Below are 27,349 nucleotides of genomic sequence, written 5' to 3'. Positions count from 1 at the left end.
AATTTCATTGACACAGGCACTGAGGCCTCTTTCTTGTAGCTGAGTGCCTCAAATGTTAGGCAATAAAGTATTGCTCTCTCTTTTGCCTAATGAATATTTAATTATTCTCAGTGAAGTAAAGCAGCTTCAACAAGAGGAATTATGGCTCTTTATCTGTCCTCAAACTAACCACTGAGCTATTGGATAAAACTGAGATCTTGCCTAGGCCCCTCCTTGAAAAGTGCGAGCCCAACCATGATTCAAGGTAGTTAGTAAATACCCAGAGAAGGAAGTTTCTTGCTGTAGATCGGGTTTAAGTATTTAAATCCTTCAGAGACACTGGCCTCCATACACTTACTATTTTTTATTGACCTTGTTGTCTTTCTGCTCAGAATGCTCTGGGTCCTTGGGTATTGAAGGCATCTAACTCAGGGCTAGTATATGACACTTAGATCAGATCCCTGACTGTTCCCCAGGGATTTAGCTCATAGCATCCACACACCTTAAAAATACCGTAGAGGATATAATAGCATCATATGCATTCGAAGTGGCCAGTGTTAAATGCAAAAAATAAAACTGAGAGGGAACAGAACCTTTAGGCCATTAACTTACATTGATTTTCTTGCTTCTGTCCCTTACTGCCTGAAAATTCACCTCTGAGTAATTTTGCTGTGAGGTGTTTGCTTGTAAGGCAGGCACATTCCCATCATTTTCCCCCTCTGTCCACCACTTACAGGTCCCCTGCAGTCCTTGGCTGATGGCCCTTTGAGACCTGCACCCAGCTTGCAGACATCCTCAGTTGCTCTAAACGAGTGTGGGTCTGCTGTGCAATTAGCATGCCCGTCAGAGACCCTGCTGCTGGTCCTTTCCAACCACAACAGGTGGTGGCTGGCTCAGAGGGCTGGAGCCAACATGAGTGGACTCAGAGAAAAGGATAAATCTCTAGATTACCTGTTCCTTTGAGAGAAACACATTGCTGGGATTTTGTAATCAGACACTATCTCCTTAAAGGGAAGAAGCATGCTGTGGGAAAAGGCATCAGACTTGAGTTTTTCTCAGGAACAAACCTAAAAACATCATTACGTGAGTGTACTTTTCTTACCTAACAGTAATTTTCAAATTCTCAGGGACCAAAAGACAGGAAAAAGGCAGCTTGTCAAAAGAAGGCACTTTACCCAGAAGATAACCACCATTTTTCAGTATTCTCAGATGTCAACTTGACACAATCCTTTCATAACTGGCTGAACTCCACAGATGTGGTATTTTGGCAAGGAGTACAACTTCTGGGAATCAATTGGTGTGGAAAAACTGCAGAAGATCAAAACACTGACTTTGGCTAACAACATGGGCTAGAGGCCATGAACTATGAGCTGCAGATTGAGCAGAATCCTAGCCACTGACTGTTCTGTAGTATCTGTACTTCAATATGCTTTATCAGGTTTCAGATCCCAGTCTGTTGCCATGCAATCCAATTTTCATAATTATTTCTCAGTTAAACTCCATTTGATTTATTTCTGTTCAAATTAATCAGCACAGCTGATATGAAGTTTACCAGACACACACAGTCATGGTGATTCCTGCAGATGTAATACCATAGAAAGACTAATTTATCTATTGGTCTAAAGCTTGGTTTATAACTCATTGTTCTGAGATGAGGCTTTTCCCAGGCCAGGGTAGACTGCTAGGACTTCAGTAAAATTGGAATATATTCTATTATACTCTTACTCTGTCTTTGCTCTTCACTCTTCATGTTAGTTTAGGGATGGTATTTGAAAGGGAAGTTATAAAATTATAAAAATGGAAGGTCTGAGTTTTTTAAATCTTGTTTTGCTGTTGCTGTGCATTGTGCAGGTGAATTGCAGTTAAAGAGCTGGTCTTGACTCAGTGGTTCAGGATTCAAAATCTGTCTCTTGCACATTTCTCTGATCTGCAAGTAACTTGCTTTCATGCTGTGACTTCTTCCTCTGTTAAAATGGAAATAATGATAGAAAGAAGGAAAAAGACTGTATCCAGCTATGCTGTTATTTTTCAGAAGAAGGTTGGCCTTTTACTGTGTGTTTGCACAATTCTTGCACAACAGGATCGTGATCACTACAGTAGTATTAAATTATAATAAGATGTAGTTTTAATGTTTTCCACCATCCATATGATTCATTGTACGATCTTACTTAAATCTTATTATTTATTCTTCTACTACTTGTAAAAGAGCACAGTAATTAGCAAAAATCTCATGCTACAATTTTGTAATGCTACAAATACTCAGCAACAAGTGAGGAATAGACTTGTATTTCAGTTCTAAAATGCAGCACTTAACTATAATAATACTGTACCAATACCTTACATTGTCCAGAGAGGAGCAGCAAGGGTCATGAAGGGTCTAGAAAAAGTGTCCTCTGAGGAGCTGCTGAAGGAGCTAGGGGTGTTTAGCCTGGAGAAGAGGAGGCTCAAGGGGAATCTCATCGCTCTCTACAGCTGCCTGAAAAGAGGTTCTAATGCAGTGGGGATCAGTCTTTTCTGCTGTGCCTGCAGTGAGAGCACCACAGGAAATTTCCTTAAGCTGAGGCAGGGGAGATTCAGATTAGATATTAGAAAACAATTTTTCACTGTCAGGGTGATCACCCTGTGTTGCTCAGGAGGTGGTGGAGTGACCATCCTGAAGGTGTTTAAGTGGTGTCTGGATGTGGAGCTGGGTGAGTTTCTTTGGGGGTCACAGTGGCAGTGCTGGGTTCTCAGCTGGATTGGATGACTTTGAGAGTCTCTTCCAACTTTGATGATTCCATGGTTCTATCATATCTTATTCCAAAGTGATTTAAGCTGCCAAGTGGAACACAAAACGCATAGAAATGTGGTCATCCATACATTAAGTGAAAAATAGAAGCTTGAAGAGAGTTTTCTGCCAAGACTGTAATTTAAATAATGGAGGGAAGGAGGAATAATGAAAGGCAAAGGTGAGCAGAAGGAAAGTTTGAAGTGAGCAGAAGTGTTATCCATTTTGGGTTGGTATTTTACACTCAAGAGGTGTTACTACCAAAAGAGATTTGGTGACTTGCTCTAGTTGGATGGCCATTAGAACAAGCTTCACAGCTTTCAAGGGATAATTTTCCAATCATATAAACAGAAAATTGCATCTCCCAAAGGGTATAACAACTAAACAGTAATAATGTAACCTATCCTCTATCCTCTATCCTCTATCCTCTATCCTTCTATCCTCTTCTCAAAGCATACAGCTTCACAAACAGCTAACGCCCAACAAAGAGTACAAAAAGCTAATACCCAACAAAGTCTGTGTAGAGGAAAGCAGTATGACAGAAAATGCCCAGCATGACAGATATGCCCAAACAAGATACCTGTCATGAAAGCTAAGGCATCTAATGTATTTGCAAAAAGCATGACAGAAAATTGAGAAATAATGAGTATTTTAGCAAAGTTAACACAGATCTCTTTGAATTAAACCTGAAGATTTAGCTGCTATGGTTTAGCTGCAATTTCTAAACTTCCAAAATGAGTAGGTTCACAGGAACAGATCAGTGCTTCATTTCTCAAATAGTTATGCCACTAAGAGAAATTGTTGTGTACATTTTTTTAAAGCTACAAATATTTCTACTTACCAGAACTCCTTGTATATTCAAAATTCAATCATATAGCTGACAACATAATCCTGCATACTTTACAGAGTATTCCCAAGTGGGATTTAGGGCCCTGTGACATTTAGGATACAGTACTTATCCTCTCTAGCTCTAACTATGTGCAGAGTCCTTTTAAGACCACAGCCTACAAATCACAGAGGGTGATCCCTCCACTCTTCTCACAGCTGTTAAGGTCTCAGATGGACTAAAGTGTCCAGCTCTGGCCATTGCTCTTCAAGAAAGGAGTCAACCACTCAGGACAAGTGAGGACAGCAGTGACAAAAGCTGCAAACCAAAAAATCAACATATTCGGTGAATCTAGAATCAAAGAACTCTTGCCGTGTCTCTAAAGGAGAGAAAATTTCTAGAGACAAGTGTTTTAGAGAGAAATGTTCATTGTTCTATGAGTCCATGGAGACAAGATAAACTTGTGAAGGTAGGGGTACTGACCCTCTGGTGTAGGTTTGCCTCAGGAAGTCATAGAGTCTCTTTCACTTAAGGCTTTAATTCAGGTGAAACAAAAAAAAAATCTATTGAAAACACAAAAATCTGGCAGGTGTTGGTGAGGACTTGAATGCAATGACCATACAGCAGGCTTCCTAGTCTTTGATTCTGATGGGTTTGTGTTTAAAGTTGCTGGAAGAGTTTTCTTCAAACTCTGAAATAACTCATGTTTGGACAGAGGCCAACCACAGAAAGTATCTGGGACAAAGTAACACCTCTATTGTGAAAGACATAAACTAGATAAAGTGGCTATGGACTCTAAAGTAATGCATTCATTACTAAAAATACCCTAATTAGACAGGTAAAACTGTATCAATATACTGAACATTAATATCACTGGATTTCCTACTTAGAAATGTATGATGTCACCTCCATGCATGATGAGCATCTCTGGTGAGCAGCAAAGCTGCTGGAGCAGCTTTTTGAAGTTGTAGCATGACAGGCTTTTGGCAACTACTTGGAACAAAGCTGCTCTGATGGTTGTTTGATTAAGCAAATCTGCTGTGGTAAATGTCTGAAGCCAAGCTGTTTCTGCAGCTGTTTGAGCCAGAGCTAGTCCTGCAGTTTTTGAAGAAGGCACTTGTGAAAAATGAAGGATAGAGGTGAAAACAGAAAGGAGAGTAGAGAAAGGTTTTGAAGCATTTCAACTGCATACAGCATTTCAGGAAAAAAAAGTATGTTTGTTTTCAAACAGTTTTGTAAAACAAAACTAACAATGCCATCTTGGGGGTTTGGTGATACTGGCAATTATAATATGGAGGATTCCTAAGGATATGTATGTTTGTATAAGACTTATTGAATTACAGACTTTCAGAATTATATTAAAACTTCAAAGTCAAGTAATCAAAATGTAGAAAATGCCAGAAGTCAGGTTGTATGCAAACTTTACTCATCTCCCTTTAGTCACATACTCATATAGGGCTTTTGTCTTCAAGATCCAAGCATCAGTCAGCACGCAGGGGTGGCAGGTATTTTTAAGAAAATATCTGGGCTTTTTTTTTATTTCTTGTACTTGTTCAGTATGAGACTCTTTGCCTTATTTCATAGTATTAAAATCTCATATAACAACAGAATGATTAATTGCCTCCTGATATTTCCAGTAGTTCTTGTCACTGTACTGAGTGCCTCACAAATTTGAGTATGTAAAATATTATCATACATTTCTAGAACTTAAAGTGATATTGCTACTCCTGATTTCTGCAGAGGTGAGGTTAAAACTGTTCTGTAGTTTTGGGTGTTCTGTTCAAGGTGCACGATCTTGAGCCATAACATAGCAGTGTATTTATTTAAGTTGTAATTTACCAAGTTGCATGACACTTCTGTAAGCCAGATCATTGTAAGCCAGGTGAGTGAGGCATCCAGAAATAGAGGCACCTCCTATAAAAAGCTTTTGGTGGAGATGGCTTGCAAAGAACTACACAGGGATTTTGAGGAAGAAGGTGTGTAGTACCATAGTAAAATAAATTAAACAGATAAGTCATTGTGCAATTGTGTCCGCCCAAACACAAAAGAGCAAACATAGAGTCTCCATGACTGTACAGCTTTAGTTGTTCCATTTCCTAAATTATAAATCCTTGCTTTGGTGTCTTAAAAATGTTGTTGCATTTCCATATGTAGGTACATTTCTTTTTTTCTTTGTTTCATGCTAGGAAAAAATTCTCCCACATTTTCCAGCTGTCATGCCCAAATGTGCAGATTTTATCAATGGGTTAGGAAAATGTAGATGCCTTGCATAATCTCCTGACATTTAAACAGAATAACTAGGAATATTTTCTGTACTATATGGGCGCCAAAAAAAAATATATTGAATGGACAGTTTCTAACCTAATTTTGAACAATGACAGCATTGTTGAAGTCAAGGTTCTAGGGCTCCAATACAAGGTCCAGACTGAATACTAATCCACAGGACACACATGCTTGAATTTATTCCTTCAAAGCATAACCATTTCTGCCTTTACCAGTCACTGCCTCAGTCTTCTTTTCTCATTAACCACAGTCCTCATTCCATCTCCATTTCTATTTCTCTGCACATTTGGTTCCTTCCACTCTTTCCTTTCTAACTTCTAATCTATTCTGTCTCTCCTGACCACTTTCCTTCTCAATCATAAATTTCTCTGTAGATTGTCCAGCACCACTCTTTCATCCAATGGTTCCTTCAGTCACACAGCTTCCAATGTTTTAGCAACTTTTTTCTCTTAACATTTTTCATTCTTGCTGGCTCTGACTCTTTTCTTCATTTCCAAGCGCAGTTTACTGCCTCTATCACATAAATGTCTCAGTTCCCTCCTTTTTCACTCTGTCTCAGTGTTCTGGTGTCCGGTTCCTGTCTGCTCCTCATCTCCAGGCAGATCAGCTTTTTGCGAGCTCTGCTTTTAAATAGTGCAGCTTCCTCCTTCTCACTTCCTGTTTGGAGTAGGTGGAAGAAACAGAGCTTCTGCGCTCCGATTTGGACTGCAGCCCAGTATGACATAGAGCTGTAGCTGCAAGGAAAATCCTGCTCAGCCTCAGTCTGGAACATGTTATATAATTACAGAATCTTTGAGAAATGCAAGTGCTGACACCTGAGACTTTTGTACTGAGCATGTGTGAACTGCCTTTTTTCTTTCCTCTTTTTCCCCAAAGGATTAGGACTTAGCCAAACTTAATAAATTCTATTAAGAGATGGAGAGAAGTACATCTTTGACACAAAGGCAAACCTTCACCCAATTTTAAGCCACTCTACAAGTGGTAGTAGCCCCAAAAATGTTCCCCAGAATGCTGCTGTGTTTTTAACAAAAAAATAAAAAAAACCAAACCTATATCTTCCCTTAGTCTTTATCTCAAAAATGACCGAGTTGTTTGTCAAATTCAGCCTTGTGCAGATGCTCAGTGTGGAAAAATTTCAGTGCAAATAATTAAACTTTGGCAAAGTTACAAATAACTAGAAACAGAGTCTCATAATGGGAAATGTTGGACAACCTCGCTAGACATGTGTGCATTCAGTCCTGCCTATTTTAAATGTCCATTAAAATTTGGAGAAGCCGTTCTTTTTATAGTCATCAGGGAAAAACTCATGGGTTTGCTGTCATTGCAGTGTCAAGTTTCATACCAGAGCTGTTGTAAAAAGGTGAAATTAAGCTACTTTGAAAGTGTTGTTTTCATTAAAAAGGACATTTTTTTATTTATTATAGAATAGCCTTACTTACTGCCATATGGATAACTCCAGCCATTCAGAGATCTCAAACTGAGTCTCCCAAAATCAGGAAAGTGATGCAAAATTTGTGAGACTGAAAGACAGTTGGGGAGAAAGTGGAGATTTTTCTTCCCGTTTCTGAGCTTTAGAGTTATTTTGCATTATATTCAATTATTTTTCTGTAACTATAAGTCAATTCACTTCACTTACATGTTATCTAAACTAGATACTGAATTTAAACCAGTGGCAGAGATTTTAAGACAAATATCAAATATACTGTCAGTTGTCAAGACCTCAGAGCCCCATGCCACTGCTTTTTCCATTGCATTTATTATGGTCTAAGAGCCTGGATATTGAGTACTCAGCTGATGCACAGCTTCTGCTTGTCAAGATGAAGCAAGTCTCTTATGTATTTGAGCCCTTTTTTTGTTTCCATTGACTTATCAGTTGAGTTTGACTTCTGAATTTTTTCATACTGCTTTAAAAAAAATTAAGAGAGAGTGCATCTTGTATACACTTGAAAACTGAAGAAGAATGTTGAAGGCTCAGCACAGGGCAAATCTGAAGCAGCACCTGAGCTGTTCTCCTTTACCAATAGCTGGTATGAAGAAAGGATTCTAAACCCAGTCTAATGGTAAAAGCTCCAGGAGTTACTGATAAGTTCTGCATAGGTCAAAGCATGTATGATTGCAAATTAAAAAGTGATTTCTTTTAAGTCAATTTTTTTTAGGGAGGATTTTTCCAAGTAGTACTTTTGTGGCATACTGGCTTATCTTGCAAAGAGATCCACACAGATACCCCTAAATCACCAAGTACCCAGCAAGGTACAGTTGTGGCATAAAATCTTTGGAGTACCTAAGTACCAAGAAAGGGGAAGATTCTTTTACTACTGTAAAGGAAACTGTAACAGGAATGTGCAGATTTAAACTATATGAGAGAGCATTCCATATAAATATTAGGGTAACGATTCCCTAATGATGAGATTCACCAAGATGCCTAGGAAAACAGTAGCCATTCAGCTTTCTCAGCCTTTGAGAACTTAATTGAACAAAGCAAGTTGAGAAAGGTTACTGAAATTAATTGCTAAGGTCCTTTATTGCCAAAATTTTGTTACTGAAATCCAGAAAATATAGTCTATCTCTTCCTTTACAGTGCTGAGTTAAGGAAGATATAAATTTCCTGTAGCTTTGCTTTGACACATTGAGATTGATATGAGGTTAACTAGGTAGGGAAAGCCTCTAAGGAAATAGGGTGACAGAAGTAGCATTGCCAAGTAATTCTGAGTCACAGTACATTTAACTCCTCAATATTTGGATCATAGTACCATGTTATGTCATCATCTACAGCTGGACAGAATGTGACAGCTCCTCACATGAGATGGATCTCACTTAACTTCTGCTGTCAGAAACTGACACCTGCACCTGAGCTAATCATCCTAAGTTCCCCTTCCTGTCAAAAGGAAGAAGTTAGTGTCTTGTGGAGCACAATCCATTTCATTGAATGTAGATGTGCAAAGTAAGGAAAAAGAATGACACGAGGTATTTCTCAGTGTGGCCTCTAATGACTGTCTAGGACAAGTAGCCAACCTGTGATGACATAGTTGAAATGTCTTCCTCATTTTTTTTCAAGGGTGGACATCAGTACAGATTTCTTCTTCACATATAAGGCAAACTGCTGAAAAGATCTATGATGAATGAAACAACACATGACAGGAATTTCAGCACATCTGCTCAGCTCCTAAACAGGATGGGATAGGATGGCTCCTGACACTGTTTTTCTAAATTCCATCCTAATTTTAAATATGCTTCTTGAGACAATGTGAAGTGACAATGCCTATTTTTAAATCCCTCAGGTGTTTAGGCCTTGTTGTAGCTGTTTCCTGCTGCTGACTTAATTAAGGCCTGCCAGCCTGAGACCAGCTCTTCTCAGCAGTCTGCCACAGCCTGCTTTCAGCATGACAGGTAAGGGCATGGTGGCACTCTGTTCTGTTTGCCTTGTGGTCCACTGCTCTCACTTGTGCACAGAGAGGAGAATGCCAGCCATTCCTACACCAAACTGCACAATCCTCTCCAGTTAGTCTGAGGATGAGTTTTCATGCTATAAGTAGGGGATTCTACTGATGGCAGATGGTGGAAAACATGGCCCTGCTTTGCCCTTGTCTCCCTCAGTCATTGTTACCAGATCTAAGCCATGCAGCCTCAGAGGGACCTGATGCAGGGTTCTGACCCACTGAGAAGCTATTGCTTTTTTTTATTCAGAGTTAGCTTTCCACTGGATTAGCCAGTTGAACTGACTTACCTTACAGCTGTGTTTTTGTTAGGTATGATATGAAGGAACCAGAGTGGGCACGTGCCACTGACTGACTGGGGTATGCCACTTGTTCCACTCTTCAGCTGCAGTGCTGCATCATCTTAGGTGAAATATGAAATGAAAATAACTTCATTATGGACCACTCATCTCATCAAGGAAGTTGCCACTCTATGTGAACAGAATGCTTTCAGTGTATGTATAATTTTTATAGTTATCTAGTTAATCAGGTTTGGTTTTGCCATTCTATAAATGAGGTTTTATTGTTAAGGAAAGCCTTGAAAACTTACTGCTATTTGAGACTAGAAGATACAGTTAAATATGTTTTAAAACATCTCAAGATGCCAAAGAAAGGGGTGTCTTTTATAGCTCTGCTGTCAGGTTTTTTGGTGCCAGAGCAGTGCCAAAGCAGGGGTTTTGGTGGGGTGGGGGAGATTTGGCAGGTGAGAGTGAAAAAACACAAGATGGTGGTTCTTACATGTTGCATCACTGTCCTTGCTATACTGGACAAGCTCCAAGCAGTAACCAAATCCAGAATGACTACTGGGACACTCCTTGCTGTTCTAGCTACAAGTTGCTCATTAACTTCCTGTTCTAAAATAGTGAGGAATGTTGCTATCAGCATCTAAACATTTATTGCTTCCTTTCCCAGCAGCAAGCTCAATTCATTGGCAAGGTCTCAAAGCATGGAACCTGCCTCCCAAACTGATAGCACCTCAGTAGGTGAGGGGCTTTTAATGGTTGCACCCGTAGTGCATACCCTTTTGGCTACAGGAAACATGCTAATGCAATTTACTATTATCTTTCACAGCAGGAGTTCCCTTCAGGGAAAGACTGATGTTTATTGTGAGACGGATTTCATGAGGTGCCCTGAGAAAAGTGAATTATATAGGCATTGGAAAGTTGTTAAAATCTCTATACAGCAAGCAATTTGACCATGACTGGCAATACCTGAGACTGCATCTCTTATCAGGATTCCTTTCCCATGTAGGATTTTCCAATTTTTAAAAATGATTTACAGTTTTTCTTCTGGCAGCAGTCTCCAGAAATGAAAGCACTTCAGACATCTCAGCTTTAAGTACTCAAAATCCCTACTTGCTTTTAAAAGCTTTGGTCTTATAGTAATACCACACATATAAGTGGAAATGAAATGGGTCTGCACAGATTTGCTGTATTCTGCTGCCACATCATTGTCCCAATGCCAGAACAGGCAACCACAAATTGATTCCACCAGCACTGAAGGAAGTATTATGTATGAAAAAGGAAATTATGTCTAAAGTTTGTAAAAGAGCCTCAACTCAGGATTTCCTGTACTTTTAGGTTTTGTGTTATTTAGGCATGAGAGTCAGCAACCTTAGTGCCATCTTAGTGCAATTTTGTGTGTGTGCTGGAACTCCCCTTGTGTTTTTGGAATGTAAGTAATGTGAACAAATGGAGCCCGCTGAAATAAAATTGAGAAAATTACTTTTTATGTAAGTAAATACAGTCAATTGCAAATGTTTACATTTTGACTCATGGAAGAGAAGTTAATAATACCAAATATGCCAAATGCATCCAGCCCTCCCAGCCAACAAGGAGCTCAAGCTCTTTCTGGCACCATCTACAAAGACAGAAGAGCAGGGAATTTCCTCTAAGAAACCTCTTTGGTCTAGTCCACCACTAGTTTCTATAGAGACGGTATTCTCAAAAATCCTCTCATTTATCACTATAAATAACTCCCACAGTTCAGGGAAAAAACACTATGGAGTTTATCCATAGTGCTTACTGGGAGTAAGTTGGATGTTATTTTGGAAAAATGAAAATCCAAGATCAAATGTTTGTGTGCAGTTGTTGGTGAGAATTTATATAGCCATTGGGGATGGAAAATATGTCAGAGGCAGCCTGTTAGTGACACCAGAACAGGAAGATTCCACCTATTACTCAGATCCCAGAGAAGAGTATTACTGCCCTGTGAATGGGGATTTGCATTCTGCATAAAGCTGCATTACTAGCAGGACTAACAGCACCTTCTCTTCCCTTGTCAGTAATACAGTCCCTGCACAGATGGAGTCACATGCTTCTTGGTTGGTGTCTATATGGCTTCTGAGCTCTGCAATGTTGTTTATGTATTTTTCTTTATAATAGCCATGTGAGAAAATTATTTTCTCTGTCTTACTGATGGGGAAACAAGTCCCAGAGCAATAAGGAGCTTGATTTTTTAACATACTTGAACACTTTGTTTGGAAGCTTTAAACTGTGCCAATATTTGAAGTTGCATCAAATGCTGCAAGAGTGCTTCCCAGTGCATCAGCTGTACCCAAGTGCAACCTCTGAGTTGAGGGAGGGAACATCTCCCTCTCCCCACCCTACACCTTGGTTTCCATGGGAAGAAAATCTGTGCACACAAGATTTAGAACCCTGGAGTGCAACCGCTCTGCAGTTTGAACTTGGCCAAAGACGTGTAGACAGGATTTTTGGAAGCACCAGGTGCCTAATTTATATTGTTGTCTATGACAAACATCCTACTGACTGATTACTAGATTTTTTTTAGCAATTCTGCCTTTAAGTGACTTCTGAAGATCAAAGAAATAGCCTGTGGCTATAATCACCAGCATATTCTTTCTTCTGTGTCAATAAAGATTCGTTAGAATTCCCTAAATTGATGCAAATTGGGAACTTGACTAGACACTTGACTAAGAGGACTTGCCATTTTTCCTTATGGGGCAGAAATGAGTAGTGAACACTCTGTCAGATGTCAGGAGGAGCTGGGGCTTCAGGCAAGCTTTAGGTACTAGGAAATGTTTCCACGACGTGAAACTTGTTATATTTATAAACCTGGCTCTGTTATACTGTCCTGTTCTGTAAATCCTGACTGCTGCTAAATACATTTTGCATTGGTTTCACTACAACAAAATGCTTTTAAGTTCTTTGATTACGCACAGTGAAATATTTTCCTTGATAAATGCACTATAAATGAAAAGTTATGGAGGAAATGCAAATACTTAATTGAAGTAATATTAAATCAAATACATGTCCTTTATAGTAGAGTTCATCAAAATACATGTGTTGGTAAGTTTGCAGTTTGTAAGTTTTAAATGTATTAAAGTGAAACTAGTTGTGAACAAATAAAAAGAAGACCTTTAATCCGATTGTACCTTTTCTAAATGTAAAAAAGAAATCAGTAGTTCTACACAATGTGAAATTTTGATAAGGTTTCTGCAGGAAAATTTCACTGCAGTGAAACGATCCTTACAGATTAAAAAGAATGTAATCATCTCCTTTGTCCAGAGCACCACAACATGTTGACATTTCTTGATTTGCTGGAGATCAGAAGTCTCTGCTGGTTTTGTGTTCCAGCCTTTCTAATCCACAGTATATCCAGGAATGTTAAGATACTGAATTGATACCTGAAATAGGCTGTACTACCTGATTATATTTATTTACCAGGACTCAGTCAAGAGTGTTTGTGTGACAAATTATGGTATAGCACAGAAATACTCAAAACAGAGTTAAATTAGCAAGCTTGAATACAGTAAAAATGTTGGTTGTAGTAATGCTGGTCAATTCACACTGTTCCTTAGCAGGGAAATTCAGCTCTCAGGAGCTTCATGCTGCTGTGTTTGCTTCTGACCTTCAATGTATCTTCTTTAACAGTGGCTTGATAATGGTGCTTAATTACAAAATGCAGTTTAGACAATTTGCAGTGCTGGAGTCCAAAGGCAGCTGATGCAGCTCCAATTTTTATATCATGCTTTGTAGCCTGTAAAGGTTCCTTTGTTCTGTATAAATGATGTTTTTATGGGGCAGACACATTCACATGTTCCTCTACTGTGTGGTGTGGCAGACTTGGATGCTGCTTCACTTATTCATAGTCTTCAGTTACAAAAATGGCTATGACAAGAATTTTCATTACCAAATTGAAAACAAAGTATTCTCAGTAGGTTGCACCAACTCTGGCTTAACTGCATACCAGGGTTAACTCCTAACACACAGAAATATGCAAATATTGCAGAAGATGCTGCATGAAAAGCAAAATATCTGGTTTTGTGTCTTTACAGTAATGTAGCAACTGATTACATGAAAAGCAGAAGCCTTGTTTCCTACAGCTTTGTGCATCATGGTTGGACTTTCTGGTGTCTAAAAAGGTATGACCTCTAATTACCTAAGGATAAAGCCTGTTTCTCTTGTATTGATGAATTCTGAATAGGGAAAGTAACAGCTGATAGTAACAGCTGAACTAATTTTCTATGTTTGCATTTAGCAAGTGCATTTTATATATGACTGTTTTCATAAAAAGGTCTTAAGTTCTGTGCAATTGCCCTTCTGATGGCTTTTGTTGAAATCAATCAACGTAACTGCGTTCAAGAGATGGATGGATACATACATGTGCACACATGTGGGTTCTGGGAACCTCTCTCATTAAGAATGGCTAAAAGCAGTAATGAACTCTCCACTCCTTGAAGTCCAGTTTGCTCAAGACTGCAAAGGATTGCCATCATTATTTTATACACTTCAAAGCCAAGAATTAACTAAATACACAGCATAATCCCTGAGTGCCTAAAATGTCCATGCCTGAAGTGTTTCACACAGAAATATTTTTACCAATACTGGAAATATTTAGCTTTCCTGTAGAAAAATCATTATCATTTTCAGCTGTTGTAATCAGTTTAAATATTAGCTAGAACTCTGTGGGTTTTTAATTATGCCTTACAATTGTGATTGCTTCACATTTAATTGTGGCAAGTCTTCCATCCTCATTCTTTTCTTTTCTTTCAATTTCTAAGAAACGTCTTTCCAGTAATAGTGTTCCCAGCTTTTTGTCCACAATAGGATCATTTCAAAAATCTAAATGGACACATCTCCAGGATAATAACACTCTCTCAGAACAGGCCCAGGGCTAATTGCCTGCCAGAGTCATGGCCATGAGTGACAAATGGCAGCTGTGCTGCCCTCCCCCTCTGACATCTTTGGGTGCAAGGAATTCCAGCAGGAAAGTGATGTGGATATTGGGACATTGGCTGCCTCTCTGGTGTAGCTACATGCACTAGTTCACCGTCTCTGTCAAAGCACATTTAAACGGTTGTGGCATGATTTTTCACCTCATGAATTTCCAGTATCCTTTCTTTTCTAGACAAAGTCTGGAAGGTTTTCTACACCTTATCTGTGGCCAGCTTTTTATCAGTAACAAGGTCTCCTGTTGAAACAGACACTCCTAGGAAAACCAAGTCAAATTACCTGAAGATACAATATCAGTTAGGAGAAATGCAAAACTTCATGTGTGCATAATCTCTGCAAGAAGCAGAGTAGCTTTCAAATAAAATTCAACAATCAAATTGAGCCAATCTAGCAGCTCACTGCTGCTACTCTGCTGCTGTTAAAACACACTCACCACTCCCTTGTGAGAGCCCTGGCACTCACAAGACATGCACCAAACTAATTCCACTCAGTAACCCAGAAAATAAACCTCCAGAGAAGCAAAGGGTTTTTTTCTAGGATTGGTGAGCTGAACCTGCAGCAGACAGGAGGGAACATGACAGGATGGCAAGACCAGAGGCGTGGGAGGGAAGGGGAAAGGAAGTAGCACTGTCCCTTCCCATAGCAGGGAATCATTGGATTTGCCCAGATGTATTATTGGAGTATTTGATTTGAGGCACCACAGAAAGGGAGACATTTTGTGTGGAAAGGGAGAGCAAGGGCTGATCAACCAACAGGTAGCTCTGTGAACAGCAGATACAAATGAGACATACTTTGCATTTGAATTTCAAGATCGATCTTGCATGTGAATCCTGTCTAGTCTGCCAAGGTTTGAGTTCATATTGCACCTTTCCTGGTATGGAGGGATTTATAAGTTCTCTGCACAACAATCTGTCTGTTCTACTCGGTAAAATCTTTTAATAAACTTTGTAGCAACTTAATATCTCTGAAATACCCCTTGCAAAAAAAGCCATCAGTTTAAATTGGTCAACAGGGTCTAAATTATTCTGGGACAAGAAGCACTTAAACGGACTGTGGCAGAAAGTTCAATATCATAAAGTATATATTCTTACAAAAAGAAGGGGGGGAATACTGTCATGACATTAGTTTTCCTTTTCCTTTTTTTTTTTTAATTTAGAATTTTAAAAAAACCCTAAAATCTCAACATTGAAAAGAAAAAGAAAAAGAAAATACTGTTTTATAAATTGTTATTCAACATGTGTTGGGCAGTCTAATAAAACTACAATCCACCATATTTTTTACATCTTTATGGATTCTAGAGCCTCCCAGAGAGCACTAGCACATACTTTACTCACACATTAAGTGCAAGGAACAGAAATATTTCATAATATGCATACCTGTCCTGGAAGGCAGCTTAGTAAAGACAATGTGAGATTAGAGAGACCATTCCACCATGGATCTGTCATCATATGGGCTGTAATTCTAATTTACAGCAGCAATAGCACACCCTGCATGAGCCTCTCTTGATTCGATAACATTCTATTATTTCTGAAAGCAGCATACTGAACTTTTATCAATCTCCCCGTACTAAATATATCAAGATGTGACAATCACTCCTTTCTGTATAGATTAAATAACAATTTGAAATGTCATATTTGGATGTACTGAGCAATATGCTTGCTGCCAGCCATTGACAGCAAACCACAGTAGTTAATTTGACCCTATGGAACATTTGAAAGCAGGCAAGCTTGAACCATGAGCATTAAGCATGTTTCAGGTTTCACTTACATATTTCAGTAAATTGATCATATATTCCTATTAATTTTCCAGGTATTTTTTTCAGAACTACCTTCACCCTGGTAAAACACTACAGAAAGGGATGCTTAGAGAACTTGTTGTTAATGTTAATGTTGTAATTGCTCTCAATTGAAATTCCTTGCACAAATATCCTTTCACAGAGGAAATGTTTTTCCCCTCATAAACTTCACTCCCATTAAAAAACATTTTATATCTTGACTACAAAATAGGGTATTCTCCAAGCTTCACAAGGCTTTTCCTGATTAAGGTAAACAATTTAATTACCTATCTAAATGTTTGTGTGCTTCAATAATCTGTGTGACAGTTCTTACTCCTAACAGACTATTTTACCTTGCCTAAATCTTGTGGTATGCTTAAAATTTGTTATGAACAAAAGCCCAGTCATTTATATGTAAATTATCCCTGTCCATAAATTAGTATCCTTCTTGCTTGGATGTTTTCATGAGAACATTGAAGCACAATCATAAACGTGGCATCAACTCTGGCCATTTGGTTTAGTCAAAGTAAGACACTGTCAGAGATGAATTTTATTCACCAATCAGAGTTACAAAGGATGTAGGTGACAGCAACAGGAACCTCCTCCACTTGGTGGAAATAGCCAAAGGATGGGAAATGCAGGCTATTTTAAACAAGACAATAATGTAGAAGAAAAAAATTATATACAGACTATAGGCATAGATCTTTATGGCAAAAAAAGGTGATCATACAAAAGCCAATAGAGACATGCCCTCCACTCATGCTGATAAGAGTGTCCCTGGCTTTTTCTTTGTCACAATTGATTTGGTTTTCTCCAAATACCCCAGTGTACACAGTGGTCAAGCTGAGGCACACAAGCCTCACATTTCTGTTTCCACAATGGTAGGTTTGGCAGAAGCTGCACCAGGTCTCCTGGAGGTTATTACACACATTACTAAGTCAGTGAATGAAATGGATTTTCTTGTCTTAGGCAATTTCCCACAAAAGCTGGTGTAGGGATGACAACTTTAAGGAGAGAACCTGAACAGAAAACTAGGGGCATTAATTTCTCAAACTGCAAAAGCAAAAGTGATATTTGCCAGAGCTTGTCTGACCATACTCCCCCTTTTTGGCCCTAACTCTCCCTTTTTGAAGTGCACAGCTAACCTTAAAATGAAGTGCTTCCCATTAAAAAGTCTTTGAAGGTACTGTTAAACTAAGCCAGGTAGATTATACAATTACACTTTTCTGTGAAATTATATCTGATCTCATTTATAAAATTACAGGGATATCCCAACTGTGGATAATTTTTTATATCAGAAGCAAACACTAATTTTGCATAACACTAGTTTGCAAACTGCCAAGGGAATCAGTAATGGGAACAAGGTCCTTTATACTGTAGGTCACCAGCTGAAACTCACCATAACTCAGTAACAGGAGCCATTAGGAACTTGAGTTGATCTAAGGATGTTGTAGAACCAAGTAAAAAACAAGCTTCTCATTTCAGTTCAGATTCTAGTAAGCAACTACTACCAGCCCCAAATAAAAAAGTGCCAGCTGCTGTTATACCAAAGTAAAAAACTATTTCTCATCTAAACATTTTCTGCTGTTCTGTGTGGAGTTCTGTTCATAGGATTAGATGAAAAGATGTCATCAGTACTGCACAGAAAGTTCTTGTTCTGCAGATGAATAATTAAATTTCTGATGTTGCAAATCCAGTGCCTTTCAGAAGCATTAAATTAAGTTTCAATTAAGTATGTCTGAAGTAATTTGACTGTTTATCTTTTTGTTTTCTATTCTATTAAACCACTCAATCTATGAGAAATACCCAGAAAGAAAAATTCAGTATGTGAAGGCAAAGAGGGAGGTCTGTTTTGCATTACTGTAGAACTCTTCTGCAATAGTGTAAATATGGTTTTTCTTACACCTTTTATTGTCTGGTTTGGGTTTGGTCTGTTGGGGTTTTTTTAATAGAAGCTATTTTTTTCAGTTTCCTCACACTATAAATAGGCATCCTTTTTCAAAACCTCATACAAGTAGTAGTGTTCTCTGCGTAAACGTTAATCAGCTTACACAGTGTATCATCCTCATGTCCCTTTAATGAGATTAAGCTCCTCTGGCTGAGCGTATGATCTCCTGAAGTGCTCTATTCTTCATGCCATTTCTATCAGAGGAAGACCCCACCCTTCCTGTGTCAGGTATTTTACAAATGCATCAAAAAGATAATCCCTGTCCTGGCAGAAAAATTGCTTTCACCAACTCTTTAACACTGAAGGGTGAGTTTCACATACATCTTGAACTAGTATAGTGCCCACTACAGCTGAAATGGGGAGTCCTCCTTCCTGGCTGTTCATTTGTCTTCTTTAAGGTCCATCATTGACATATAAATGTTCGTAAACTAAGATGCCAAAGTCAAACAATTTGAGTGTACTTATCTACTTCAGCATAGCAACATGTTTCTTTTGGCCATTGGAGCCATCCTGAGCAGACCTTCTTGGTTTTTCAGCTGTGCCACTCTTACTGCTTCTGCAGCTTCAAGGTGATATGCAAGGTAGACTTGAAGTTTATTCTGATTTAAAACAGCATTCTTGCTTCTCCAATGCTCCTGTTGGTTTGTTTTTGCCAAGTGGCATCATGTTACTCCATCAAAAGTGGTATTAACACAAGTGAGCATGCAGTGCAAGGTAGCAAGCAGAAGCAGGGGATACTTAGGCTATTACTGTGGCTGAAGGAAAGTCAAGCCCCTTGATATTATCCCCAAAAACTATGTTCTGATCATTAAAGCAGAATATCTAGCCCCCCTGCCTCAGTCACCATGTCTTCATTTAAGGCTGGCAAGTAAAGGAGACAATTTTTTACAGGTATAAGACAAGTAAAGAATACAGCTGTGATGAAGCAATCCAGGTGTAACACCATAATGTGTGCATGTATGCAAGTCTACTTGAAAATATATACACATGAAGAAAGAAGAAATACTTATCTCCTTGGAATAGGCAGTAGTCTGATTCTCAGCTATGAGCTGTTCTCTACTGATTTCTTTGACAATCTTGAAATACCAGGAAGCTTCAGAGCCAGTTCTACAGTTTCAACTGACCTTGGCTATCTCATACCAGGAATGAGAAAAAAGAACATGCTGCTCCCATTGGCACCTCTCAGCAGGATTTCTTCCTTACACTCCAGCCTGCCTCACCTGAAGGCTGTAGCAGAGCTGAATGAGTGCTTCATCTCTGAAGCACTCCTTTCTAAGCTAATTCCCTTCTTCTTTAGTCCAGGAGAGGAAGTAATGATAGATCCTTAAACCATTAATCTAAATCAGAGCATTTTGGGACCAAGCCTTGAAGGCTAATGACATCCAAACATGTCTCTCCATATGGAAAAAACCCAACACTTATAAGAAATCTTTCAAACACAGTTTGATACACCATGTACTTTTCTCCTTTTCCTCAGATGTTGAGGAATCTTTTACCAGAACAGGGATATTAAAGCCTGAATGAAAGCTATAATGCACTTTGCCTTGTTATTCATCTTCATTGTTCCTTCTGGGAACCACAGAAACGAGGTAGATACCCTGTTTGTGAATCAAAGCCACCTAGCAACCGTAGCCTCAATGAGGGCTTGGAATGCTCTTCCAATTTATTTATCTTCTTTGACCCTCCTGGCAACCAGAAAAACAGCAGCTGAAGACACACCCCATTCGGAAACCAGAGACTCCCAGCACTAGACTTTGAGTAAAAATTTGAAAGAGATTCTTCTCACATGTGTCCTGGTTCTCACCGGCCACACTCTATCTGACAATGAGGTAAACAATTGCCATCACATCCCCTGCAGCTCTGAAAAATCCCATCAGTTCTCCCTGCTGACGAGAAACACGGTCTGTCTCCGTGTACTCCTGTACAGCCAGGCCTGGGAGCTGCAACCTTGGCCCATGACAAGCAGGTACCTGTACAAATGCACAGCACTTGTGGTGGGTCAAACATCGAGGTTGCATGAAATTCTGACACTGGTAGGTGAACATGAGGCAAGAGGCATTCCATTAGGCAGTTCTGGTGGAACAGAAGGTGTTTGCTGACTCCCAGCTCCCCATTAAAAATACTTGAGTATACTCAAGTGTATTGTCAAGTATGGGGTCTAATCATCCAGCACTTTATTTATTCTCAAGCTGTGAGGGTAGAGTTCTAGAAATTCTCACAGAGGAAATATAAGGGAAAGACTTTTTTTATCAGGTAATAAAAGCAAAGTCTTGGACTCATCTAAAGACTGTACTAAAATACAGACTAAAGATGCAACTGTACTTTTCCAGACAAGGAATATAAGTCAGTGAATTTGATGCTAAGGGTTCCTCACTTCACCAAGACTAATACTGTAAAGAGAAGATAAACTACTTTATGTATATAGGAATAGATTTCAATTACCCTATTAAGAATAACTAAATACACTATTAAGAATAACAGGCAGTGTCTTAGCCTACAATTCTACTTATTGCATGGACAGTGGTTCTGGGTTTCTTTAATTTAAGAAACTATTTATTTTTATTTAGTTTACTGATTAATAAACTCCTGTGCTCTTACTTTCAGGAAATTTATTTTGGCTTTATTTTCAAAGTTACTTTCTATTTTTCTTTGTTAGTTTTGTATATATATCTTTAACCTAATATTAGACTATGAAAATAAGTGCCTGCATATTTTTTCACCATACTTATGGGAGCCTTTTTTCCTCTGGCTAACTATTTTTTTCATGCAAAAAGGAAGCATGAGGGTGTTGAATCAGTCTGACAGCATGACTACATCCCAGTTTTTCAGACAGGACAAGCAAACCATCTTCAGTTCTAAAGGTCTGCGGGCACTAAGACCAAGAATTAATTTGGTGACAGCAAAAGCACAATTCATTTTATCATGTACTGAAAAGATCTACCAGTCTACATTGTGTAACTTGCTGATAGGGATCAGAGGTTGTCCATCACACCATCTGCCTTTCATTCAGCAGGCTTCTAATTTCCTAAGAACAGTAGAAGAGCTGGGAGGAAGCCAGCCTTGAGGCGCAGAGCTGGGTGCTGTCAGCATATTGCTGGCATTGTCGCTCAGGGCATTGCACATTCTTTCCCAGAAGTTTTGCTGAAGTGCTCTTGAATGGGAATGGTGAAAGGGCATGAGTCAAAGGAGTAGCTGCCGTTGTGTGAGGAATGATCAAAACCATCTCAAAGCATAACCCTTCATCCCAGTGAGGGTTTGCAGATGACTGCCAGGTCTGCAAAACCTCCTCCCTAATCAATGGCATTGAAAGCAGCAAAGATCTTGGGTATTGCTCGCTGACAATTCTGATGGAATTAATGCCAGCAGTAGGAAATTCCCTGTGTGGTTTCTATTACATCAAGTGGTCATTAGAGCCTTTAATGGAATAATGGAAAGTTTCGTCAAAAATGTTGCCTTCGCAAACATTGCTTATTAGTACTGGTAAACAAATAATTTTCTCATGAAGACATTTTTAAATTTAGTTTCCAAACCCTTTTGGAAACATATTAACTCATTTGAGTTTGCAAAACTTGACAACTTTGGATACATCTTTCCATTATTTTTAATTAAAAATGCTTAGAAAACTGCAAAATTACTCAATTTCAAATATTTCTAAACCAAGAACAGCAAGGTTTTGTTATTTTTGATAAAAATGAGTTCTCAACTTCTGGTAAATTCAAGTACTGATGTAAAGTTTGGTCTCCCAGAAAGGCTTGTCCTGTAGCTAGGAATTTTGTTGACATTTTATTCTTGGGTCAGTGCTCCCCTTGTTGCTGCAGCTAAGACAACTGGAAACTGGAAACCCATTTGTCATGTTTAGTCACTTTCTAAAATAAAAATACAACCAAGTTACTCTGACCAGTCTTTCCATCTCCCCAGTGCAAGTGAGCTCATTGATCTCTCCATGAAAGTGAATGCCAATGATCAAGCTTATCCAGTGGTTAGCGTACAAGACTGGGAGTGAAACTGCATTTTATCCTCACAGGCCTGTCTTAGCTAAGCTCTCTTTGGAAAGAAACATAATGTGTCCATTCCTTAATGCGCCCACCTGCAAAACATCATGATAACCACATATGTATGAAAATTACTGGAACACCTAAACATATATGTGAAACTTGTGCAAAGCATTCCTTTGCCTGTAGCTGAGATGTCTTTCATGTCATGATGTTTTTTAGTCAATCAGTAATTTTAAACTAAATTAGAAGGAGACTAAGAACAGTTGTAGCTTTCAAGTTACCAGAATTACCTGAAAATTGTCGAATAAGCAGAAGGAGGGCCAAATGGGCACTCCTATCCTCTCCTCACTGCCCCCTCAGGGAAGTGGTACAGTGTGATCCCAACAGTTACAAGTTCTGCTTGTCCTCCTGATCCTGCAGCTGCTGTGTACATCATATCTGACCTACCTACACATATGGAGCTGCCTCTCAGCCGTGGCAGATGCTGCTCTTCTCATATAGGAGAAAGCAAGGGATGCTGTGGGATGTAGGGGGAGAACTTAGGAGAGTCAGAACTCATTTAAGACAGCTAGGATTTCTGTCCATAATTATTAAAGGGCACACAGGACACAGTTGCATAAGAAAGCTGGCTTTGTTAGTTCCTCTTCTTTTGGAATAGCTTATTATCAGTAATTCCCCATGAACTATCAATAGCTTCAAACAGAAAATTAATTTCTTCTTTTTTCTCTTGCTCTTTCCCTCACTCTTATATAGTAGGACTGGATGGAAGCCTTCATGTAGAAGCCATGTCCCTATCAATGTTTTCATTTAATCTTCTCTACCCCATGTTTGTGGTAGCATTTTCACTACAATTATCACATTTCAACTAAATAGGTAGTGACCTCCAATTGAAGGGTGGCAGTTCATTACATTACATATTTCTATTACTTGATATAGTCAGACTTACCCTGAGAAAAAAAAAAGCAACGTTTTAGGGAAAACTTGCCAAGAAAGTGACTCCAATTTAAATTAAGGTAATGCAACATTTGTGTAAATGCTAGCTTAATCTCCTGTTGTTTCAGTTTATTTTAAACCACTTGAAACTGGCATACACCTGACTGAAATAAAGTGTCCCTGCAGTAGTTTGCACTCAGTTAAATTGGTTTTAAACTGACTTGATCTAAGCAGTGAAGCTTGATTATGTACACAGATACTGAGTAGTTTCTAGCATTTAAACTAGAAGGACAAAGGACCTTGTTTAAATTTGCCCTCCTTGAAAAGGGAAAGCTAATGAACTGCAAAAGAGAAGGTATTTTCTAGCTTTTAAATAAGAGATGTGGTATAGAAGAGCTCTGATGCTAATGAAACAAATAGTTGTAATTTTGGAGAGACTTTATTTTAGTAGTGATACCTCTTATTATCCTTATTTTGTTATTTTACAAGTACTCTCTCTGGTTGTTGGAGATTATTTTTGGGGGTGTTGGTTGATGAGAAGCTCCACATGACTCAGCAATGTGCACTTGCAGCCCAGAAAGCCATTCCTATCCTAGACTGCATCCAAAGTAGTGTGGCCAACAGGGCAAGGAGGTGCTCTGGTGACACCCCACCTGGAGTGCTGCAGGCAGCTCTGGGGCCCCAGCAGAGGAAAGACCTGTGGATCTGTTGGAGCAAGTCCAAAGCAGGGCTACCAAGGTGGTCATGGGGCTGGAACATCTCTCCTGTGAAGATGGGCTGAGAGAATTGAGGTTGCTCAGACTGGAGGAGAGAAGGCTCCAGGGTTAGAGGAAAGAATCCAGCAGTGTCAAGACAGGAGCCCAGTTTTTTATATTTCAGCAGGAACACAAGCAAAATATTTTAACTTGAGAGATACTTCAAGTAGGTGTTTATCTGATGGCAGTGAAGTAATCACTCAATACATTACCTGACAGAGGGCTTCCAAGTTGTGACACAATTTAATAGTAACTGAATTTAGAAATTCTGGTGAAACTATTGCATTATTTTTTAAAATTTTGCCTTTGTGAGCTAGTGTATATTCAGCACTAGGACAGTCATAAATGAAGCTTTTTAGAGGATTATGTAGTTTGGTGTTACTCAGGCATCTTTACCCTTGGAATTTGCATTGCATATTTTATTGATTTCTCTCATCACTTCACAACATGGATGAAGTAGTTATTTTCCTAATAGTCTCATTATGTTGCATTAGAATGAAGATCTGGAGAAATTATGTTGAATCTCATTGTTATGTTCCATCAGCAGTGAAGACATAGAGAAATTGAACATTTAAAGTCACCCACAGGCTGTGGAGAACAGGGTGAATGGCTGAAACCAGTAAATGAAGGTTGAAGAACTGAATCCAAATCATTCTCATTGTAGGCTAGTCCCTTACCTCAGAAACTCCTTTTCTTCTCTGCAACCAGATTCTGATGTCCAGGATGAATCAGCCAAACTACTTTTGTCTTCCCCTGAACCTGTTTCTTCATTAATGAAATGAGATTACACTGGTAATCATTTCATTAATTTATGGTAGTTCAGTTGCCACCTCCCCAAAGTAAGTAGAACCCAAATACTTATAACTATCAGTTATAATACTTATATATTATACAATATATCTAAGTATTATAAGTATTATACAATACTTATAACCAACAATGGTATTTCAAAACAAAAGCTCTCAATCTTTTTAGTTCAGGACTGTCTTTCATTGCAGTCAAGTCTTGAAAGATTTCACTATGCTACCCACTCCCTGCTCTTAAAAATTGCTTGCACCTCAGCCTCTAGTAAAACAGAAGCCCCAGTGCAAAACTTTTCTTCCAATCCTACACCTATGCTTCCACCAAAACATTCTGCAATTCCTCTACTCTTAGACAGCTTGCTACACTCTTAGTTGAGCCCACTGAAAAGTCATGTATTTCCTGATGTGTCCCATCAGGATTGCTGCCTGGTCCTCCAACTCAGTAGGGAAGCTCTGAGAAAGGTGTATTTTTGTCTCACAGATATTAAGAGCCAATCCCTTTCGCTGCCTCTAGCCAGTCTCTGCTCCCACAGGAAACACATCTCTGTTCCTGGAGGCTGGTTCTGTCAACACGGTGAATCCACGTTACCATCGTATCAAGGGACTGGGAAGTAGGGAGTAAAACATCCATCCACCAACAATACACTGGAGCTAAAACCACAGCATTTGGCTGCCTCCCATTGACCTAGAGCAAATGTTACAGAGGAGAGGAGAGGAGAGGAGAGGAGAGGAGAGGAGAGGAGAGGAGAGGAGAGGAGAGGAGAGGAGAGGAGAGGAGAGGAGAGGAGAGGAGAGGAGAGGAGAGGAGAGGAGAGGAGAGGAGAGGAGAGGAGAGGAGAGGAGAAGGTTCTATGACCTGTTCTTGAGGCATGGCTCCAGAGTGCCCTTCAAGTCCATAGGGCTGGCTTAGCATCATCACCATCCTGCACCAGAAAGCACAGATTCAGATGCAAGGAATCACCTCCAGATAGTTTGGGACCATTCTGTTCCTGCAGATGCAGTGCATCTCTTGCTTACAGCCAGTAATAACAATATCTAAAGCTGGTTGAGGGAATCATTAAAAATAAGAAAAATATGTTCTTTGAAATGCTAATTTTGTGTTACAGTTCATTTTTGTTTAACAGTATTTTATAAGATTTAGTGTTTAAATCTAATTATTTAATATATTTTTTTTCTCTAACTTCTTCTCAATTGCAATTTGAATAGCATTCCTTCTGGGGAGTTCCTCTTTTCCAACTTATTTTAGTTATGCTGATGAACAGGATGGCTAGAAATCACTGCCTTTAATATCATGACTTGATTACCTTTAAAAGCATAACAGTAGCCCAGAAATATCACTGATGTCCTCACCAACAGAGTTGTGAAAATGCAATTTTTATTTCTAAAGCCTTATCTGTTCATCCCTTATCCTCTTAATACCTGAGAGTTAAACACCAGCAGATTAACCTGCAGTGCAAGTTCTCCATTTATGATAATGTTTAACATCTTATCACTTACCTTGATGTCTCTGCCTGTTGGAGCTTCTCTCAGCTCTCTCCTACAGCTTTCATCGACTGTCTTATGTTTCTTTCCCCATGCCCTGTATTTAGCCTTTTTTTCTAAGATTTTCTAACTGTATGCAATTACACCACCTATCAATCCTTACTTTCTTCCTCCCTTTCTCCCTCCAGTAACTTTAGAATTTGTCCAAAGTCAATAATTTTTGACAGTCTGCATGTCCACAGCTTAGAGCTTACCACAGTGTGTTCATCCTCTCCCAAGCTGATGGGCTGGTTCTCCTTAAAGTGTTATCTGTAGGAACTGTGCAAGGCAAAGGGGTGGTGTTGCTCCTGCTGACTTTTGTGGCACAGAGTGTTTTGCAGTGAGAGTGTAAAGAAAGATACAGGAGAATTTTTTTGTAGGTTATTGGATTATTTAGATACATATTTTGTAGTAAACATATTAATATAGACATATATACTTATATACACACATATATCTCACAATTGGGAAAGAAAGTGTATCTATAATACATATATATCACAGTGGAAATGCATTTTCCAAAAAATGACTGTAAATTCCTAGTGCAAGCAGGTGACAAAGCTAGCTGGTAAATCTTTGCAGTAGACAATAAGGTAAGGTAGACTTTTTGATCTCAGGATGAAACAGTTTTTCAGCAGTAGCAGCCGCTGGAGAAAAAGGCAGCCTCTTTGGCAGCCTTTGAAGATATGGACTAGCGTGCATTATAAGAAATTTGTTTAGCATTCTTAATCCATCAAAACCAAGGCAGAACATAAATATAGAAAGGAATACCAAGTTAAATTTGTGCCAGAATTCTGAAATGCAGTTGGTCTGCCTTGTCCCATTCTGTTTCTGCTTGCACAGGTGTAGTAACATTAAAGACAAAGATGGGAATAGACAAATAAAAACCATAACTTTTTCAAACTGAGGGAAGATTTAGCAAGGTCTACCTACAAGAACTTTGCCATACTATCTGATCTGGAAATACTTGCACTTCAGTAACCAGACCAGTGGTGTGCAGTTGTGACTACATCTCCAGGGCCATAGGAAGATGTCCAGGTAGAGTCACATGGTGACAATGTGCTTTAATGATAACAGCGCACAGGGAATTCAGGGTA

The sequence above is a fragment of the Zonotrichia albicollis genome, chromosome 1 (assembly GCF_047830755.1).
Source record: "Zonotrichia albicollis isolate bZonAlb1 chromosome 1, bZonAlb1.hap1, whole genome shotgun sequence".
NCBI lineage: Eukaryota > Metazoa > Chordata > Aves > Passeriformes > Passerellidae > Zonotrichia > Zonotrichia albicollis.
This window is presented reverse-complemented; position numbering follows the sequence as displayed.